Source organism: Onychomys torridus, chromosome 16 (genome assembly GCF_903995425.1).
Source record: "Onychomys torridus chromosome 16, mOncTor1.1, whole genome shotgun sequence".
NCBI classification, from domain to species: Eukaryota; Metazoa; Chordata; class Mammalia; order Rodentia; family Cricetidae; genus Onychomys; species Onychomys torridus.
Window position 1 is genome coordinate 10,755,644 of NC_050458.1, and position 22,549 is coordinate 10,778,192.

The following is a 22,549-nucleotide window of genomic DNA, read 5'->3' on the forward strand; positions in this document are numbered from 1 at the left end:
TTTATTCATTTTACATACCAACCATAGATCCCCCTCTCTTCCTTCCTCTCGCCCTCTAGTGTTCACACCCCAACCCACCCCTCATTCCCTCTTCTGAAAAAGTAAGGCCTCCCATGAGGAGTCAGCAGAGCCTGGTACATTCAGCTGAGGCAGGTTCAAGCCCCTCCCCCTGCACCAAGGCTGTGCAAGGTGTCCATAGACACTGGGCTCCAAAAAGCCAGCTCATTCACCAGGGATGGATCCTGATCCTACCCCCAGGGGCCACTTAAACAGATTAAGCTACACAAACTGTATATACTCTTATGCAGAGAGCCTAGTCTAGTCCCATGGAGGCTCCACAGCTATTGGTCTAAAAGTTTGTGAGTTCCCACTAGTTTGGTTTGGTTATCTCTTCTGGTTTCCCCACCATAATACTGATGCCCCTTGCTCATAGAATCCCTTTTCTCTCTTTTTGACTGAACTCCTGGAGCTCAGCTTGGTGCTTGACTGTGGATCTCTGCATCTGCTTCCATCAGTTACTGGAGAAAGGCTCTGTGATGACAGTTAGGGTATTCACTGATCTCATTACTGGGGTAAGCCAGTTCAGGCACCCTTTCAACTATTGTGGATTCCTGAGAACTTCCTTAACACTCGGTTTCTCCCTATACCCATGATGTCTCCCTCTATCATGGTATCTCTTTCATTGCTCTTCCACTCTGTCCCTGTTCCATCTCGATTATCCTGTTCCTTTATGTTCTCATCCCCACATTCCCTCTATTGCCCCACCTCACCCCCAGTTTACTCATAGAGATCTCATCTATTTGCCCTTCCCAGGGTGGTCCAGTAGTCCCACATAGCTCCAGAGAAGATTGCTGACAAAGAGGACCCTAAGAGGGTTTATTGTTGAGAAAAAAACTTAATGTTGGGATGGTAGGAGGGGCAGAGGCTATTGGAGAACTTGGGGGAAAGAAGAATATGATCAAAATGGATAGCTGAAGTTTTCCTGTGTCCTGCCTGGTCCGCAGCTGCTCAGACCCAAGTAAACACATAGAGGCTTATATTAATTAAAACTGCTCAGTCATTAGCTCAGGCTTACTACTGACTAGCTCTAACATTTAAACTCAGCCCATTTCTGTTAATCTATATGTCAACACATGTTCCATGGCTTTACCTGTGTGCCATTGCATGCTGCTCCCTGGGCATCGGGTTGACATCTACTCTCTCAACTTTCCTCTTCCCAGAATTCTCTTGTCTCCTCATCTACTTATCCCACCTATACTTCCTGCCTGGCTACTGGCCAATCAGTGTTTTATTAAACCAGTGTACAAAAGCATTATCCCACAGCAAAAATGTATTTAAATTTTAAAATCATTTTAAGTAATAAAAATATAATTAAAAAGAAAAAAGTGTACTTGTGTAAAATGTACCACATACAAACTGAAGAATCAAATATTAGGATGTCTTAAATGACTGTCATTTGTAAACTAGTCAGTGAATGGACAACCAAGTCCTGGAGGCAAAACTTTGTTAAGGGGAATCTTCAGAATTAAATCATGGCTTATTAGGTATATTAGAAGACTGTGGAATAAAGTGCCATTGGTGGGATGGTGGACTGTTCTTTGATGAGGCACAGTATACTCATCACTAGTGTACTGCCGAGGTCTTCTACCAAATGTCACGATAACATCAGGCATCATGTTGCCACCTCAGCAGCTGGCATAGAATTTAGTTTGAAGCCTATTTTTATTTGAAAAGTTACCTGTGACTTTCCAGTTTAACCAACTCTCTAGTCTCAAGTGGCAGTGCCAGTCTCAGAGTGTATGTTTTAGTTATGCAAAGTAACCTATAAAGCAAACTAGAAAATAAAATAAATGTCACAGTATTTATGAATTCACATAATTATTGAAGTCCACTAAATATCAGTAACTATTTATGATGGTTTGCACGTATGTTATATAAGATCAAATATATATACATTTTTGTTAAATCAAATAGAATAGGATCATCATTTCTAAATATAATTGTAATTCTGTGTGAATATACAAATGTCAGTATAATAAAATTTGAGTGACTGACTGATGAAGGTTGTGTAGAGACCTGGACAGTTTGTCTTAAAGTTTGAAAGCAGGATTATCTCCTTGGGTTCCATTCCTACCTACTAATTTGGATGTTCTTCAGCATCAGTACTACAGTTATTCATTGCTTTATTTTCCCATAGAACAGAGCAATAGTACTTGGCCTGTTCCATATGTCTCATGGATGTCGACTGAGTCCCTCACTTTCTGGAGTAGAGTTTCTAAGCAAATAGAAATAGTTTTCCTGGTAAACAAATACATATGTGGACACGCTGAGACAGTAAAGCCCAAATGACACTTCGACGTCTAAGAACCACAAAGACCTCAGGATTATTTGGTCCATTGCATGTTGGGTGATTCTTGCTGTGCCCAGAGCATCTCTATTATTCCTACTCATGGGCAGCCCTCGGAGCTTCAGATAAAGGAAGCTTTTCAAAGGTCTGGGAATCAGAAGTCCTGCACCGAAATGTTATGGGATGTGGAATGAATCAGAAACATGTGGATTAAATTTCTCTGACAATTTCTTTGGTTATAAAAAATTAAGGGGAAAGTTCTTGGCCAGAAGCATTTTGGTTGATGATAATCCCAACATGGTTTGAAATATCTTTTTTTTTTTTCTGGTTGGATAAACAAACAAATAAGAATACAAACAAATTTCATTTCCCTCTTGTAAAACCTTGGACACTATATTAAACCTCAGGTCACTTTGAAGCCAGGTTTTATAAGCATCTGGAGAAGCTATTGGTTTCATTTTTTTCGTCTCTCAAAAACAATACATAAAATTGCTTCTGTAATGCATATATAAGCAAGGCTGATGTTTCTCAATGGATCAACAGTAAAAGTTATTAAAAAATAAGGTGAAAATATCTCCTTCCAAGTCAAGGGTTTTAACCTCAACCATGGCCCGTGCATCTCTGCATTTTTGCATTGTGTGTGTGTGTGTGTGTGTGTGTGTGTGTGTGTGTGTGTAAATGTGGTGTCACACATTTGTAAGTGAGAGGACAACTTGAAAGAAGGAGTCAGTTCTCTGCACACACACACACACACACACACACACACACACACATACACACACAATATTCCTTTTTATAAAATCAGAAGAAAAAGCAAGGTTGGGTGATGTATCCATATAGTTCCAGCACTCAAGAAGCTTAAAAAGGAGCATTTTGAGTTTGAGGCCACACTGGGCTATCAAAAAAGAAAACGTATTGATGTTGGGAAGGAGAACCAGCAGAATGTCACTGAGTTGTGAAGAGACATGGGCAGTGACTGTACTCCTTCAGTGCCATTTCCATAGAGGCTATTTTAGATTATAATTATGGATTTCCAGACATGTGTTTGTTCATTGGAAACTTACTGAACACACACACACATATGCCCCCATTTACCATATTTCTATGAAGGGTTCATCTAATGAAAAGGAAAAGGAAATGGTTTGTATATCAGAATGTCGAAGGGGTAATGGCAGAAGGAGCAAAATTTTGCAAAGATCAGTGATAAGAGTCTTTAAAAGAGGGAAGGAAGCACGGAAGACCACAGGAACATGCCAAGAGGAACATCAAGGCTAAAAACCATTGGAATATATTTGAAGTGAAGTATGAATGGTATTGCTGAGGTGGCCTAGAGCAGAGCAGGAGATATTTAGGAGTTAAAGGCCTACCAGGGGACAGTGTTTTAAACACTACAGACTTTGGTTTCTGCTTGGAGTGGGTGGCAGTGGTGGTCATTATAGGGATTTGAGAGAGGTGAAACTTACACAGATTATTTCCATCATAGAGGGAGTGTCCATTAAAATAGCAATTTAGTGATTCACTCTATAGCGCTCACAGAACTAGCTACACACCATATTTGTATTGGGAGGACACATAACTGTTTTCTTTCTCCTTGAAATCTATGTTCCCATCTCCTCTCTAACTAATAACTACATCAAATAATATGATTGTATTTCTGTCAGTGAATTGGCATCAGAAAGGTGTATCTTCAAAAATTTATGCATGATTGATAAGTACTTTTTAATTTTTTTTTAAAGCACTGATTATTATATTCTCTGAGCTCATGTTATTCTCATGGTGAATGAGGTAGTATTAAAGATTTGTCAAATTTCCTTGGACACAGGAACCTACTTAACATTATTCTGGCTCACAAAATACTGAAATAATTAAAATGATATTTATCTTCATTATATGAAGTATCATAAGATTAACAAATTGTGAATATTTTTGAAACAAGTATTATCAGGAAAAGAATTGTCTAATTTTCCCAATGAATAAATGAATCTATTTGGTTTGCCAATTGCATGTACCTAACCATTGTTAGATCAGCATAAAGTCCAGTTGAACTCATGTTCCGTATCAGATTTAGAATATTCAAAAAGATCAAGGATTCTACAGAAACAGTATGGGAACTGTTTAATGCCCTTATTCATAACCCAAAGCCCTTACACTTACAATGAAGTGGCCTGTCCAGTAACAAGCACACATTTAATTTGAAACAGGACCATGGCATGTTCAAATGGGAAGGAGGTGTGGAGAAGATGGGCTCACTTTCACTCTGAGATAAGACATGTGTTATATGGGACTTCCACGTTCTGTATGTAGCCAGTCTTCATTAGCTCCCTCATTAAGCTGACACTACGTTCTAATTCAGCATTGTTCGGTAAACTATTGAAGTCGGAAGTTGTTTAATTCGATTATTTGGATTATGTCTCCTTATCTTCACCAAGATTAAAATGAAAAGTCTAAGTCTTAGTTTTCAAGTCGTGTTTTCTAGTAGCAATCAAATCTTGGCAGGGAGCCTCTTCTGCCACTTGGCCAACCAGGCATTTAGAGCATAAACTTCTGGATTAGAAAAATAAAGAATTCAAAGAGAAGGAAGCAATATTCAGTTGAGTTGGCTGGGCTTCCTTTGCTCCTTTAGTATTCAAGTGGACAATTTGTACAATTTCCCTTACTTTGATCTCAGCTACCCACACTACTGAGACGTAGGCACAAATTATTTACCAATCCCTTCATCTATAGACTTTGAAGGATGGAAAAAAATTTATCCATTGTGAAATTTCCAGACTGAATGTGCCTACAGTCATTTCTACTGCTGAGTTGGACCATAGAAGGAGAGTCAGCCCCAGCCAGGGCTGTCCTCAAGCCACCCACCCAGCCAGACCGGTTGGCCTTGCCAGCATCATTTCCTGAAAGATACAGCTCCTTATGTGTGTCCTCCGTCAAGCCCTTGGAAGATCAGGGTACCCAACCAGGAATCTGTTAATGGAGGGTAAGAACACCAAGCAGTCTTTTGTATTTTACTTGGAACTATGATAACCACAAAATGGCTCTGCGTATTTTGTGAATCAGTTTGCTGTCCAATCGATGTATTCTTTTATTTGGACACACTTCAGTGAGTGTGCTGTTCTTTGGTAAGAATTGTTTGATGTTCAGAAACCTTGAAGTCATTTATACTACTTTCTTTCCCCTTTTCAAAAAGAAGTTCGCATTTTGTCCACCACAAAGAGGAGCAAATGCCAGGAAGTCTAAGCTTATTTTGCAAGACCAAATCCACAAACTCTGATTGGCTTCTGATCTTGGCTAGACACACTCCTCAGAGTTCCAGACCTTACATCAAATGGGACAATATCATGTCACAATGAAAATGGTAAAGTGGGGTGATTACCTGGATTCAAATGTCTTGACACAAACTTTGAACAAAGTGCTTGATTATAATTAGTTCAGTTTATTTCAATGTGACAATAAGAGTACAAATTTCCTAGAGATTATGTATGTTGTCTTCAGGAAGGCGACATGTAGGAAACAGTTTAGGAGAATATTGGAGTAATTTCCTTTTTGTGAGGTTTACTTGCATTTGTGAGGTTTACTTACATTTCTGTTTATATTAATGGAGAAGAATGATCTTTATTTATATAGGAGCCTAAATAAAGCAGTATGTAATGTTATAGTCTTTTAGGTTTTAAAATGTCAAGTAAGTGGCTGGAGAGATGGCTCAGCAGTTTAGATCACCAACTGTTTTTTTCAGAGGACTGGGTTCAATTCATATAACATGGCAGTTCACAGCTGTCTATAACTCCAGTTGCAGAGGATCCAGTATCCTTTTCTGGCCTCTGAGGTCACAGTATACATGTGGCACACAGACATACTTGCAGGAAAAACACTCATACATGTAAAATAAAATCTCAAAAAGCCATGTAAAATATCTCTCTGTTAGTTTTTATTAATTACACAAAGCGAGGAAATCATTAAGACACCTCCATACATGCATACAGTCATCAAATACCTTAAAATATTTTCAATGTATATTATTATAAAGAAATTTCTGTGAAACACTTAACATTATCGTCTTTTCTTCCCCTTTCTCTTTCCAAATTTTAACTCAAAGTTAAAGTCCCCCCCCATTTTCTCTAAACACATGTTAGTATTTTAGTGGGTCTAATAACACTGAACATATATTATATGCTGTTGATGTTATTTTAGTTTGAATTTGTGGGTAACTCCTTAGAGGCAGTACTAATACTGATGAGAGAGTGGATAAAGGATTTCTAGGGACATAAGTAACAAGTGAGAAAGGCAAGTGATTAGCATGTTGACTAGATGCAAGGGTACTAGGAAGAAAGATCAAAACAATCTGTGACAGTTCCTGTTAGAGGGGGGAATGAAACCTACTATCTAGCAAAACAGGTGCCAAAGTTTAACAGAAGGCATTAAGATATTCATTGTAAAAAAAACCCTGTTTCTTTATGGAGGCTTTTGTGAGTCAAAACTATAAATGGCTTCAATGGGCACTGTGTTGGTGTGAAGACCAGTGGGAAGAACAGAATGCTGTCCTTATTTCACAGGTGTATGGATGAATCGATAAGTGAATGAATGAATGAACAAGTGAAATGTTATAACCAAATAGATATCAGCAGTAAAATATACTCAGATTCATGTGTATATTCCAAATGAAATTCGTGGAATTATGTGAGTAGAGTGTTTGTAGACATACACTATTGCATGCAAACTGAAGTAGACTAGCAGAGGAGACTAGAGCACACTCTATGGAGACGTCAGTATCTTAGACACCTCTCAACCATGACGAAATAAATTAAATGGGATACTCTTTTTTCAGCATCTGCTTTTGAGAAGAGACAAGCACAGTAGTGAATTAACCAAATAACTCTGTGATGCCTACCTTTTCCACCCTAGGGAATCTTAGGAGACTTTTGACAGCCCAGAGGAGCAGAGGCTCAAGAGATGGCCAAGGTCCAATCTCCGACCATGAGTCAAACGACATTTTCTAGAATCAAAGGACCAAAGGCCACAAGTGGCACTGTGGCAAAACTTTCACTAGAAGAATAGCTAGCATCCAGCTACTCGAAGTTTCCTTCTTCAAAATCAACTCATAGCAACTTTCCAGCCACATACATAAAGGCCCTTGGATAGAGAAGATTACCCGAGGTTCTTGTCAACAGGCCCTGGACTTCCTGCCATTTCTCCCAACAATGATTCACCTGTGGCTGGGGCTATCATAGGTTGAATTCCCCCCAGAAACAGATTCCAAAATGGGGGTTACTGTGCAAAACATTTGCTTGGAAGCACCCCAAACCAGTGGAAGGAAAGAATAGGAAGATAAATTGACTTCCACAAAAGTCCCCATCATACAGCTCATGGTGCTCTGGAGCTGGGATGATACTATACAGCTGGGACAAGGCAGGTAGGCTGAATACCCCTGCAATGATCGGGGTTAGATGGGACACATCACATGGGAGCTTCTTTTCAAAGTAAGTGTGTTCTTACACAAGGCAGATCCGTGCATGTGTAAGCATGGCCAAAGGGCCTGAAGTGGTTAGGACAAGATGAGGGCGAGACTGATGTACTTTTCCTTCAGCCTTAAGAAACATGATGTTGGATTTGAGTCTCAACTTGATGTTATTTTGAAACCTCTAGGAAACACACCTTCGGACATGTCTGGGGGCTATTTGGAGGACAGGTTTATGGAGGGGTTAAGACTTGCCCTCAAAGTATGACACTTTCCAACTGGAAGACCAGATATAAAGAGGCTCATGGAACAAGCCTGCCTACCTGTTATCCTTTGCTGTTCTTCTCTGAGCCAGTGCATTTCTTCTGCCATCCTCTGAGGACATTGGACTAAAGATTCTCAGGGCTTTCTGTATGGACTGAGTACTGGTGATATTCCAAGAACCTTCCAGGCCTTTATAACTGGATTGCCCCTGCTGAGACAGCCAGTTTTGTGGATTCATGGGCTCTTAGCCTCCCAGCATACAAACCACCATTGTTGGACCACCAGCCCTTATTGTGCAAGATAATCTATTAATTTCCATTTAATATATGTATTGAATTTTTATTTATATTTAATACAGGTTCTTCTGCAGAACTCTAATACAGAAGCATACTTAGTTTGGAGCACAAATGGTAGTGTGGACCATGTTTTACCTTCAGTGAAAACTTTAATTATGAAAATTCAATGAAAATACTTTTAATAGCATTTTGGGAGGCAGGAATGGGCTATTCTGCGACTACCCATCAGGTCTTTGAGTATAATAAGAAGGTTCTCTACCACTGAACTTTATGTCCAGAACTACCTTTTTTTTCCTTTTCAAAGTCAATTCTGTAAATTTGGAACCCAATATAGAAATAGCCACTGCATGTGATTTAATGTAAGGAGTAGAGGAAAACCCGCTGTCTCGTTTATCCAACTGTCTACAGTTTGTTCACTCACACACCTCATTTGGTTGACTTTTGAAGTTTACTTGGTCCTACAGGGAGTTGCCATTTTTTTTTTTTTTTAAAAAGCAGATATGCTTGAGATGTATGAGTGGTGGGAACTTAAGCTTCTTGCAGAAGACCAACAGAAAGAACGTAGTCCTCATAAAATTGGAATAAGCAGAATGCAAGGGGCCCTAGGGAGGAAGGGGAGGAAGGGGAGGAAGGGGAGGGAGGGGAGGGAGGGGAGGGAGGGGAGGGAGGGGAGGAAGGGGAGGGAGGGGAGGAAGGGGAGGGAGGGGAGAGAGGGGAGGGAGGGGAGGGAGGGGAGGAAGGAGAGGGAGGGGAGAGAGGGGAGGGGAGAGAGGGGAGGGAGGAGAGGGAGGGGAGAGAGGGAAGAAGGCAGGAACCAAGGCGTTAGAGCAGCTCTGTGGGAAAGGATCAAAAGAAGCAAGGGAAAAGTTTTCTTTATTTGAGATTTATAACTCCAGAACTCCATGAATTGCATGGCAAACCAACTAGTGTTCTGAACCTTCCTGTCTCCCCTTTCCTCTTCTCCTCTTTTGTGTTAGGAGGTCTAGCATGGAGTGCCAAGGAAGTCATCTGTAAGCCAAGAAATCACCTGAATAGCAGTGGCCAAGCTTTCTTTTCTTGTGTAAAGTTGCGGGTGCATATCCTGTGTGTGGGTAGATTTGTTCTTGATCATCAATACCTGTTGGAATATCTCAGTCAAATGTTGGTTCTGTGCTGTTTGAAGCTGCCTCACAAATATTCCAATACTCTGTAGTTGTGGAGACTGATACACAGAAATTGCTAGTATTGAAACAGAAAATTCAGGTATTCCTGAGATTGTTGAAATGCCACTCATCTCAACTCAGAGGAGTTACCAATTTTTACTATTTTGTTGTTGCTGAGGTTGAAACACTTTTTAACCTTTGGACATATATATATTTCCATGGATTAACAGAATAAAACAGGCATAATAGAAAAGTTTTCATAACAACTAAACTAATCCAGACAGCAAAATGTAAGGAAATATAATGGACCATATAGCAAGTACATTGTCCAGTGTTTCTTGAAGTGATGATGCTATTGAAACCCAGAGGAGTATCAAAGAACCTGATCATTAGGTGGTGGTGGTGCATGCCTTTAATCCCACCACTATGGAGGCAGAGCCAGGTGAATCTCTATGAGTTCGAGGCCAGCCTGGTCTACAGAGCAAGATCCAGGACAGGCATCAAAACTACACAAAGAAACCCTGTCTCAAAACAAACAAACAAACAAACAAACAAAGCAAAAAAGAACCTGATCAACTATCCTCTTCTCAATCAAAGTGCTTCTAAGAGAGAAAGTTACTGTTCCACATTTTCACCAGACAGAATGGTTTGTAGCAGTTGCACATCTTTATTTAATCAAAAGAACAATTTTATTGTATAAGATTATTCAAAAGCTTAGTTTTCTAGAGGCAAGCAAATCAAGATAGAGAGAGCTTATGTAGCTCATAAATAATAAAGGCCCAAATCTATTTTGTTTTGCAATGCTGGGTATCAAAGCAGGGTCTTGTTCATGCCAGTCAAGGGCTCTTCCACTGAGATACACATTTAGCATTTAAATCCAAATATTTACATTTATTGTAACAAGTAGTAGCAGCTCCATAAAACACTACTACTTCCCAGAAAGGACTAGAGGTGTCAGCTAGAAACCCCGAGCAACATCTAACAGTGTGAGTATAAGCAGAGTAGGAAGTTCTGCTACAAAGAACTGGGAGGATATAGGTTCTGACTTCCTGGAACTTCAAAATTTTCTCTGAATCTTACATGCATAGAGGCTTTCCTTTAGGTGAGACTGAGTGTGAGGCCTGAAGTGTGTCCACTGTCCACAACTTCCCATCACCAAAGAAGTGCAGGAGCAACTGTATATGCATGCCAGGTTGTAGAGTAAGCCAGGCAGATGGGAACCTAAAGACACAGCTCCCTATGCCTCCTGTCTCTCTGGGGATGATGTCTGTGTGAGCTGTCAGTGATGAGAAAACAAGACATTCTCCACCCTTTCTGAAGGTTTCCAGTGGATTCCTAAGTGTAGCTCAAGAGTTACAGGAGACTGCCCCCCAAGCCTGAGCCCCATTCTCTAGGAGGAAGTTATTCACATGTGCACATGTTTTTCTAAATGGAAACAATGACATTTGAAAAACTATGTAAAACATGAAAAATCATATTGTAAGAGACCTGCTTCAAGTGGGCCCTCTTCCTACCTATGCATCATCTATTTATAGAGAGCAGAACTCTTTGTGGGAGAAATGTAAATGATAGCAAGTCTGTGTTGGACCCAGACACAAAGACAGCCAACCCCATCTGTAGCTTCTGTTTTCCTTTTCTTCTTCCTAAATTAGTTTGTTGAAAGCTGGTCTTCTTGTTAAAGTGACACACAGTAGAAGCTCTCACTTGTTCTAAAATGACTTCTCTGTATTTGGCTATGTTAATACAATTGTAGTTCCAAAATACATTCACTTTCATTTATACTTTATCTGACATTCTTGATTTCCTCAGTTAACCTGCAAAATCTAGCAAATAATAGGTACAGAAGTAAACACTGAGTAAATTGTTCTGAGCACAAATAATGTAGATTTACAGGAGGCTCATTCAACATATTATTATATCATGCCATATGCAAGATAGATATCTTTAGGAAAATGCCCATGAATCTTTTATTGTTATTGTTGTTCTCCTATATGGGATAGCAAGATTGGGAAGGGACATATGCAGAGGAGCAAGCTAAGTCTTGAATGACGAGCAAGCATTTTATTAGAGAAACAATCCCAGAAAACAACCGAGTTTGGGTTCTGAGAGGGGAAAGGAGCCAATAAAAGCTGTACTGGTGACTGTGTGGTTACCATTGTGACTCAGTGCCCCAAGGACTTTCTGAAAAGAATGAGATGGGGAGGCTGAGAATCTTTTTATATGTTCCTAGTTGATTGAAGTTTGTGCCAAGGGACTTTGATGCACTTGTACTTCTAGGTTAGGCATGTCCTTTTGTGTATCCTGCCTCCAAAGGTCCAGAAAAAGCCTCCAGGCAGAGTTTGGAAAAGCCAAGGGGATTTGGACCAGGGTATCCACAGCTTCTGCTATGGAGGAATTTGTACTGAGTGTGAATGTTCAGCATCGGCATCGATCTGTAGATTCCATGCACATGTGTGATTGATTGGCAGTTTTCTTGTTTACTTTCTGTTGCTGTGACAAAACCCTCTCCAAAAGTGGCTTAGAAGAGGACAATATTTATTTGGCTTATACTTTTGATCACATTATTGAGAGAAACCAGGGCAGGAATTCAAATAGGGATTTAAAACAATGCTGTGGAGGAAAGCTTCTTACTGGTTCATGCAGGGTCACTCAAAGCTTTCTCAAATAGCCCAAGACCAACTGCCCAGGAAATAGCACTGCCCACAGTGGACTGGACCCTTATTATATCCATTGACAAGCAAGACAGTCCTTCAAAGATATGCTCACAGGCCAATCCTATCTGCCTAATCCCTCATTTGATATTCCATTATCAGATGACTTGAGCCTGTGTCAAACTGGCAGCTACAGCTATCTTAAACAAGCAATCTTTGGAGAGAAAGGTGGATTATACTGTAGTTATAAGCATGATTTCTGGAAGCCCCATTGGGTTCAAATGGTCTTGTTACTTTCTGGGTGAACTTGGTTAATTAGTTTCTTAGTGGGTAGTGTTTATCTTTCATATGGGTAAAAGGAGAATAATACAATAAAGCCTATGTCAACTGAACTTGTGTCAAGTTTAGAGGATCTTGTTAAAGGATTAGAACAGCAAAGCACAATGTTTGCACTGAAGTACTACTTATTTCTGGTCATAAAAGGAACCTACACTGCCCTTTAAATTTTATGAACATGAAAATAAATTTAAAAACACTTCCTACTGAAGTCTTTCACTGAAAAGCTTCCCCTTTCACTCCAAAATTAAATCTAATTCCTCAGATGTGGGACTCCATATATTTTAATGTGTAATCAACCCAAATTGTGAGTTCAAGTTTTAATGGGCTAAGTTTACATAAGGGTGTGTTGAGAAGAGATTTTGAAAATTAGAAAGTATGTGTTGCTTAAACAATCAAGGTGATCTCAGAAGCCGCAAAATCTAAGCCAATCTGCTGTAACAGATTCCATAATACTGGAAGTGAGAGGTGATAATAGTGACCACTAATGGGAAAGGTGTACAGTGCCTAGATAGTATCTTGTTTGATATTTGTATCTCATATTTGGGGTAGATGTCACTCAGTATTCAGATTAAAAGACAGATCCAATGAGTTGTAACAACATACTCAAGATAATTTGACCAAACTGGTAATTTGTGGGATGAGGAGTCTGACACCAATGGAAGGGTTTTTTTGTTTTTTTGTTTGTTTGTTTGTTTTGTTTTGTTTTTACCACTGTATGCAATTTAAAAAAAAAGCTGCAGCAAGGTAAATGTTTTTCTCTATTACTATCAATTTGGATATTGTATGCTCAGGATGGTATAGAACCAAAACTTGTGTTGAATCCTTACTCTACTGTTTGTAGCTTTGAGTATCACTCAACCTCTTACCTCTCTGAACATTTTATTAAATATGTTTACTATAAAAGTAGAATAATGCTCTCTATCCAATTATGTTGCTTGAGAGTTCTGTGAAATTATATTAGTACTTTATAGCTCAAGGATATGTAGCTATTATCATTTAGAGAATATAAGTTTTAAAACAAGAAGCTGGGAATCTATATGAATAAATATACTAAAAATAGTGGTTTAAGATTTCAATTTCTTAATCACTTTTTGCTTATATATCTTAGTTTCTAATTGAAAGTGTTTCCCCTTCATACTGTTATACTTTGTGATCATATATTAAATATGTACTATACACTATACATGTTTTTATGTGTAGGGATTAAAAAAAAATCTAAGTAACATGGTGTCTACATACAAGTTGCTTAAAAGTCATGGATGATAATCTGTGACTCAGAAATAGTAACAGAAAAATCATGGAAATGAAGTCTTGTTCTGTTAGTCTCTCTTGAAAAGTAACCCATTATCTACTTTTAGGGGAAAAATGATAATCAACTCACATGTTTATTCACCATCTACTCCATATCTAGAAAGAGTTCGTTGTAAATGTTCCAAGTTGGCTTTGATTCTATGTCCAGACTTTCACAAAGATGTGTGCTCATTTACAGAGAAACATCTCTAGGATACAGGAGTTTTAGCTACTCAAGAATGCTGTTTGATACACTCTGCTGGGTAACCCCTACAACAAACAGTTATATGACCCGATGCCCAAATTTTAGAAACTCCACATTTATAACTGTATGCTTATCTGGATGCATTGGGAGCTGTCATTGCATTCTTTACACATAATTTGGCTGAAAGAGTCTGCAATTTCCTAGTGACAGAAGACACAATCTCACAAATATATTTAGTCCATCTGCAAAGAGAGGAAATAAAAAACACTGTCCCATGAAATTGAATGTTCCACAAAATTATAGTTTTGATTTTGGGGGGCTCGTGTTATAAGGTCTGTTGCTCTTATTTTAAACATTGTTTGTGTGAATGGGAGCAGCACCACCCTCTTTGGATGGTTTAAAGTGTCCAAAAAATTGGGCAGGTAGAAAAGTAGCAGAATAAGGCATGACACATTTACCTGTTAAAGGGCCAAAATTTGAATGATCAGTGTGGATCACTCATACCTCTTCTTGTGTCTCACAATGAGAATTTTTCCCAAATCATTATTTTTTTTAACAATTTAATCCATTCCTGCCACCACCCCATGACACATATCTCCTTCAGCTCTTCCCTGAGTATGTATGTATATTTCATGATTGATGGGGGAGAGACTCATTTTCTTCAGTTGTGTAGCTACTGCTCAAGGGCTTGTGTGAGTGTAAATAAACCCTCATCTGTGCTCCAGTAAACAACCCTAGAAAATTCCCTGGATCACCAAGGGGAATAAAAGGACATGGAAGTAGAAAGGAGTTAGCTGTGAAGTGGAAGCAGATCCACAGGACTAGGAGAGTAACAAGACAGGCAATACATGGGAGTGAATATGACTGACAAACAGGTGTGCATATGAAAATGTCATAGTGAAACTCATTGGCATACATAATTAATATACACCAATAAAAGCATTACAAATTCTGTTTATGATTTTAGACCCAGTCATTTGTAGACTAGCCCAAGGATAACTGTATTTCCTTGAATGAATTTTAGGATTCCCAGTACTTTTCCTTTTGTTATTTTTGAAAGAGACATGCCTATGTACCTATAAATGTACATATGTTATTTAAAACATATGTAGTATCTTCAGTTAAACATTTTAAAGGAAAGGTATTCTATTATATATTTTTCATTTTCTTATAACTTCTGCCTACTAAACATGTGCTTAGCACATTGTGTTGATTAGATGCTATTTGCAGGTTTTCCTTTATCATGGTCTCATTGAATACCCCCGTGAAGGTATGTAAACCTTTATCATTCCTTAACATATAGGAATTTGTGTGTCTATAACATGATGAAGTTGTTCATTGTTCCTCTGTATTTCTTAGACCTTTAGTAAATGTAAATAGACTCTTTTAGACATTTTTATTAAGTTTTAAAATGTAGCCATTTCTGGTATTATCAGGGAATTGATTTCAAGACTTCTGTGGATACCAAAATTAGTGGATATTGAAGATCTTAAGCCACAAGTGTTTCCATATATATGTCCTCTGAAATGCCTTAAATCATCTTAAAATTATTGGAACCATCCAATGCTAAGTCATGTAAACAGCTGTTATATTGTATGTTTAGGGAACAGTGACAAAGAGTCTATCCATGTTCAGTAATGTTAAATTTTTTGAACAATTTTCATCTATAGCTGGTGGAAGCCATTGTCATAGAACCAACAAATACAGAGAGCCAACTGCCTCTGAAAATGAGGAAGATAAAATAATAGTGCTATATAGAAAGACAGAGAACCACCATAGTTTGAACTCTCCTGTTTAGTATATTTGTAAACACTTAGATTTTCTACAGTTTTCCCACAGAATGTCTTTCTCATATTAAATGCTCTGGAGGGAGAGCAAAAGAAGGTGAGAGATGAGGAAAGATAAGCATTTGGATGTGTGTTTTTCACAGAACAGCAAATGATGAGAGACTTTGACCTAGGCCCTAGGACCTTGCTTATCTCACATATTTGCTAATCATGTGGAAGAGAGAACTAACAGATTTGAAACTGTTAGCTGAACGCAAACCACACATGGAAAGGGTAACAGGGAAACATGAAAGCAGGGCACCAGGTTTTGCAATTCCACATTTGTTTTTCTAAAACTATATTCACACTACAGAGAACAAATCAAAATATGATAAGGTAAACACTATCTACAGTTATGAGATGAGATCACACTTAAACACTAACATATTCCTTTCCAGTATCACCTTGAAAGTGTTTTAATCTATTGCTTCCCAGTTCACAAGTAGTTTTACTCCTCTCTTCTTGCCACTAAAACTTCTTTTGGACCTTTCAAATGTTCTTTTCCAAACAAAACACAAAATTATATATTGCAGATGTGAATTCTTGAGATTAAGAGTAAGATCATAATTTAGTGTTTGGAGATAAGATATTGAAGTAAAAATGTTTGCAGAATATACTTTATCAAATACATACCATATAATAGCCCCAATGTGCTTACATGATTGGCCAATATGCAAATATAATTCTTGTTGAATTATTTTGCTCACGAGAAAAAGCTATCCATTTTTATGACTCTCTTCTTAAGATGAACCTAGGAGCAAGCTTAATTTTACTACAGGGATGGAGCCTGATATACCTAAAAAAGAGATTTTTATATTTAGAAAATATCAATTACATCTTATTTAAAACAAATGCATTCCTCAAATATAAGAACAGTATGTAGGAGTTACATGGAAGGCCAAGCATGCTGTATATAAACCTTATGTATTCCAAGTCACACAAGAATAATAATTAATATATAACAATGTTGGCTAATAATATAGTCAATTGACTTAATAACCATAGATATTTAGACTTGATTTTTTGAGAGCCAGAATCAATTAAGTAATTCAAAATCTCATTTATGTTCTTTTATTATCTTCATTGATGATTCAGTTTTAAAAAATGACAAGTCAGCTATTAGTCCATTATTTCAGTTATACCCATTTTGTATGTTATTTCCATTATTTTTTTCATTCATAATCTATATAATGTTATTTCATTTATATATGAAGGAAATCATTAGTGCCATTGCACAATTTAAAATAAAATCCTCAAATTTAATTATACTTTGAATTACCCCCTTACAACTCAAAACATTATGATATATGCTATCATACATCTTTTCATTTCATTTGATTTATTATCATCTTGTTGGCTGAAATGTGTAGTAAAAACTTAAAGAATTACCTGGTCATTAGATGAGCTGTTTTCAGTATTAATGCTGACCATACAAAATCCATGTGTAGACTATTTATTTGTGCTACATAAAATTGATGACTCAATTAATGCCTTATCAAATGTGGCATTATTGTCTCATTGCTTTTCCACAAGACTTGTTACGTAAGGGTAACAGTGGCTATAGAGGTGGTCTGGACTAGTGACATGATGGCTAAAAAATCATTAATCTGATATGGAAGATGACTATACACAATGTTTCACCCTTCCTTGCTCTTAAGTGAAGACAAGAGGCTATGGCAGTGAGATTCCTACTTGTTTAAATGTATGCTGTAAAAATTCAGTGTTTTTCTTCTGGAATCTCTTTATATATACAACCTGTCCATTAGTCACCTCATATATTTTGTTAGCACCTCATACTTTATTTTCTTCCTTTGACCTCAGGAAGAGTCCCAAGTAGTTCTAAAACCCATTAGTATCTCTGAACACTCAGAAAAATCCATAAATGATTACTTAATGGTTATTACTAATTAGTATTAAGCAATCTTGGACTTGCTGGAAGTCATTGTATGAAGACTTAAAAAATCTTTTAACATTTAAATTATGTTATCTCTGGTTAATAATATTATTTCTCCTATGAATATATAAAAAGAATTCAACATGTTGACCACCTAATAAAGTCAGTAGAATGAATATACAAATTCCATCTTCACTCACCATTTGCAATCGGATTTATTGAAAATAAGGGGTCACAAGCTAATCCAGTATATACAAAGAAGGAAGAGGAACCATTCTGACTACTTTCCACACCCCACAATTCTGGTTGGTCCTTTGAATAAAGCAGCTGTAGACAAAGAGCTTAGGAATGTTGTATTTGGGGCAGTTTTCAGTTGCTGGTGGTACCTGTGTATACTGAAAATAATCCAGAGCAACGTGGGATCTTATATAATAGACACATGGGATTCAGAATAATAAAAATGGAGCTCAAAATATGAATCCATGGTATTCTGATTGAGTCCTTTAATGAAATCATTTAAGCAGCAATCCATACTAATAATGACTTCATATGACTTTTATAGAGAATAAATGACATTACAAATTTCCAGGACAGTACCACTTACACAGTAAAAACTCACAACATATTACTCATTATTATCATCTCATCCTGCTACAGAACGGAGCTGTGCACAGTTTACTGAGATTTACTAGGAGCCATAAGAAGCTACACAAATAGATCTTTAGAATGCCCTAACTCTTGCTTCCTGAATCTTGCCACTATTGTCATTTACTCTGGACTTGGTGTAAATTGCTTAAACATAGTTAACCAAAGTTTTAACACTTCAGTTTAGAGACTATGGACATATTTCAAACTAATCTCTCATCTTTACTGAGTTTATGGATGAAAATAAACTTTCTATATACTCACATTCAACAAAAATAGGGTTTTTTTTGTTATTGTTTTTACAAAAGTACAGGGTGTTTCTACAAAAATGAATTTTCTATTTCTAGGTAGATGACAATTGTGTGTCTTATAATTTAATTAATAATTTAAATATTTAATTACTTGCTGTATACTTGACATTAGTTTGGATTCCTTTTGCTAGATAACCAACCATGATTCTGATACCACTTGAAAACTTGGGGGTCTCTAGAATACTCAGACCTTCCATCTGACTTAGCTAGAAAGTGGAAGATCCTACAATACCCTCCTTAGTTTCAGTAATTTGTTAGAATGGTTTACAGAAATTAGGTAAATATATATACTGGTTGTATCATTAAGAGGGTGATAAATAGCATAGATGAATTACATACCTAGAGTAGTCAAATTGCATAGAAACAGTAGCTGTTGAAACCTGGTGGTTGCCATTTGAGGTACAGTGGAATGAAAACACAGTAAAGCATAAAGAATTTGAGTCAGGATGAAAATATCCTGGAAATGGATGGTGATGACAGTTATACCATAATTCAAAAGTACTTGTGCCAGTGAATGATATACTTAAAAATTCTTATAATGGTAAAAAAACAAAAACAAAAACAAAAACAAATCCCCATGTAATATTTACATATTTACCACAATAAAAGATGAATAAAAAAGGTGGTACCCTTTTCTCCTACTGTGTTGCCTTGTCCAGCCTTAATATGAAGGGAGGTTCCTAGTCTTATTGAAACTTGATATTCCATGTTTAGTTGACACCCCTGCCAGGCCTGCCCTTTTCTTCAGGGAAATAGAAGAGGAGCAGATGAGATTAGGGGTGAAGGGGAGGAACTGGGAGGAAAGGATAGGAGGAAAACTGTAATTGGGATGTAATATATGAGAGAAGAATAAATTTTAAAATTAAAAAAAGAGCTGCAAAAGGTAAGATCTCTCAAGGTTTCAGTTGCAGCCAATTTGTCTCCACAGGATTTTGAGTATACCACTCTCAGATATATGAAATGTTTATTATAATTTCTTATTTATTTATTCCTTGTGGTGTTGGGGTAGAACCTAGAGACTTGACTGTGCTAGACCAACACTATACCCACTGAATTATGTCACTAGTTTTGTGTATTATTATTTCCAAAAAACTTAAAACAACAAGTGGACTTTTGAAGACATGAACTATTGTATTCTACACTAGATTGATATTTTTTCCTTCTACATAGCTTTGGGCACAACGGCCATGGTAAAGAGTTTTAAATGCTTTCCCCACAGGAGAGAGATCTAGTGGTATTTCTGACTTATCTTTAATTTGTGTTAAAAATAACTATGAAGCAGATCTTATTTTTACCTCATTTTACAGATGGAGAAATGAGAGTTAGATCTGCTTTGTAGCCATTTTGGATAAAATCAGGTGATGAGTACAAAGCACTTAGCACATTTACTAGATCATTTTAAATTATCAATAAATCAGGTTTTATGTGAACATGTGGAGGCACAGTTAAGGCTGTATTAGGAAGCTAACCTAAAGATATAGAATTTTCTTTGAGTTAAATAAAGTAACAGCGCTGTCCTTGGGGAGCTACAGAAATACAGGAAAAGGAAGACATGGCCTAGCCAGCACTTTGAGCTAGAAGAATGGTAGCAAAACTCTACCACATGTAAAAAACTACCAGCAAGTAGAATTTAATGTATGACTACCAATTATGATAAACAGGGTGAAGAGACATTTGTGTGTCAGCCTAGCAAAATCCCTTTGTATTGGACCTTGGAGTCTGTTACAACTTACATTTTGTCTTTGCATCTGTATGTTGAAGTCCTAACTTCTGTACTTCAGAATGCCATATTATTGGAGGCAGCAGCTTTTTAAAATGATTCATTTTTACTTATGGGTATGTACAGCTATCTATTATTTGGGTGCTCCTGGAAGTTAGAACTCCATGCTAGCACATGAATGACTTGATCTTGTGCCTTCCATAGTCTAAGGCAAGAGGTGAATCCTGTGGAGCTGCAGTTATAAGTGGTTGTGATCCACCTAACACGGGTACTGGGAATTAAACTTGGATCCTCTGGAAGAGAAATGAGCACTCTTAACCACTGAGTCATCTCTTCAGCCTTGAGAGTGAGCAGTTTTACAGAGGTAATTAAGTTAAAATAAGAGGACTTAATCCAATATGACTATCTTTACCAAAAGGGGAAATTTGTAAACAGGCCTGCATAGAGGAAGAACACCATGTAAAGACAGACTCATTTATTTAATGTAGTATTCTTATTGCTTCTTTGAAAATTTCACATAATTTATTTTTTATTCTATTCATCCCTAATCATCTTCCCAACTCCTCTCAGATCAATTTATGATCTCCTCACCACCTCTCAATTTCTTTAATCTCTCTCTCTCTCTCTCTCTCTCTCTCTCTCTCTCTCTCTCTCTCTCTCTCTCTCTCACACACACACACACACACACACACACACACACACACACACACACACACACACACATAAACCACTAGGTCCATCTTGTGATGCCCACAATCTTAGGTGCGGGACTATAAACCAGAGCATGGCTCATTTACAAGGGGTCACACTCTTAGAAAACTTGACCTTCTCTTTTGTAGAAGCCATCAACAGTCAATAGCTACACAAGGGTGGGACCTCATGACTCATTCCTCCTCCATGCTAGACTGCTGAATGACTTGATCTTGTGCCTTCTACGATCTAAGGCAAGAGGCATAGAACATTTTCTTCTCCACATTCCTTAGCACATTATAGAATCCAACTATAAAATTTACTATAGACTCCAACATGTCAATGTAGTGGATTTTGAAATCTGAGAGAATAAATTTATGTTGTGTAAGTCTAGTAATATAGAATAGATACTTCTTAAGAAATGGAACTGGTGAGTATATTGATGATCCAGGTAGCAATGTCTCCAAGTACCTAGGCATCTTTGGTATCTTAAGACATGGTCAACAGCTTCCAACCCAGGAAAAGCTTCCTAAGGGAATTTCTAGTCTGGATATGCTTTGATTCATGTTTGTTATTAGGAAATAGGGGTGCTATGGGCTTACTGCTGTTTTGTGATTTTTGAGGAAATCACTAAAAATGAGAGTCCTTGCGTATTAATCTTTTCACTGAAAAAAAGAAAGATTTGGACCAGGATCACTTTTTAAAAATGAACCTGAAATCCACAGTAAGAAGAACTGAGAGCATCATGGAAGACGGAACAGAAAGATTCAAAGAGTCAGAGGACCAGAATGTCTTTTGCTAGACCATATCTTCTATGTAAGACAGGGAAGCTGCATCTATGAAATGTGAATAATATGGCTGTCTGAACAAGACTTGAACAGTGGCAACACCAGTTGACATGCCATTGTGGATGAGGAAGTTTCACAGGGCCACACCCCTAGATGAAAAGCTATAAGCAATTAATGACTGCCCAGTGAGGGAGAAGTAATCTTCTGAAGGAATGAGTGCTCTAGTTAGTAAACCAGTATCAAGTGGTCAGCTCTAAAAACATACACAAACACACAATGCTAAATGGACTCAGCATATATATGGGTTTGTAACAAAAATAAAGACAATGAGGTCATGAATTTGAGGAGGGGTGGGATAATGGGAGGGGGAAATAATTTGAATACAGTACATATATATGATACTTAAAAAAATTAACAGGAAAGAAGAACATGTTTATCTAGAGCTATGTAGTGGTTCACACCTAGCACTCAGAAGATAACTATTGAAAGATCAGAAGGCTAGTCTGGGCCACAGAGGCCAGATGTTTAACACAAGCATCAGAAATCCCGGTACTCCTCTGGAAAGATGGGAGGTGGAGACAGAGCATCTCTATAATAGGCTTGTGTTAGATATCCTGGGCTGAACGAAAGATAACCAATAAGATGTTTCAAACACAGTGGAAGGTGAAGACTAACAGCTGGCATTGTCCTGT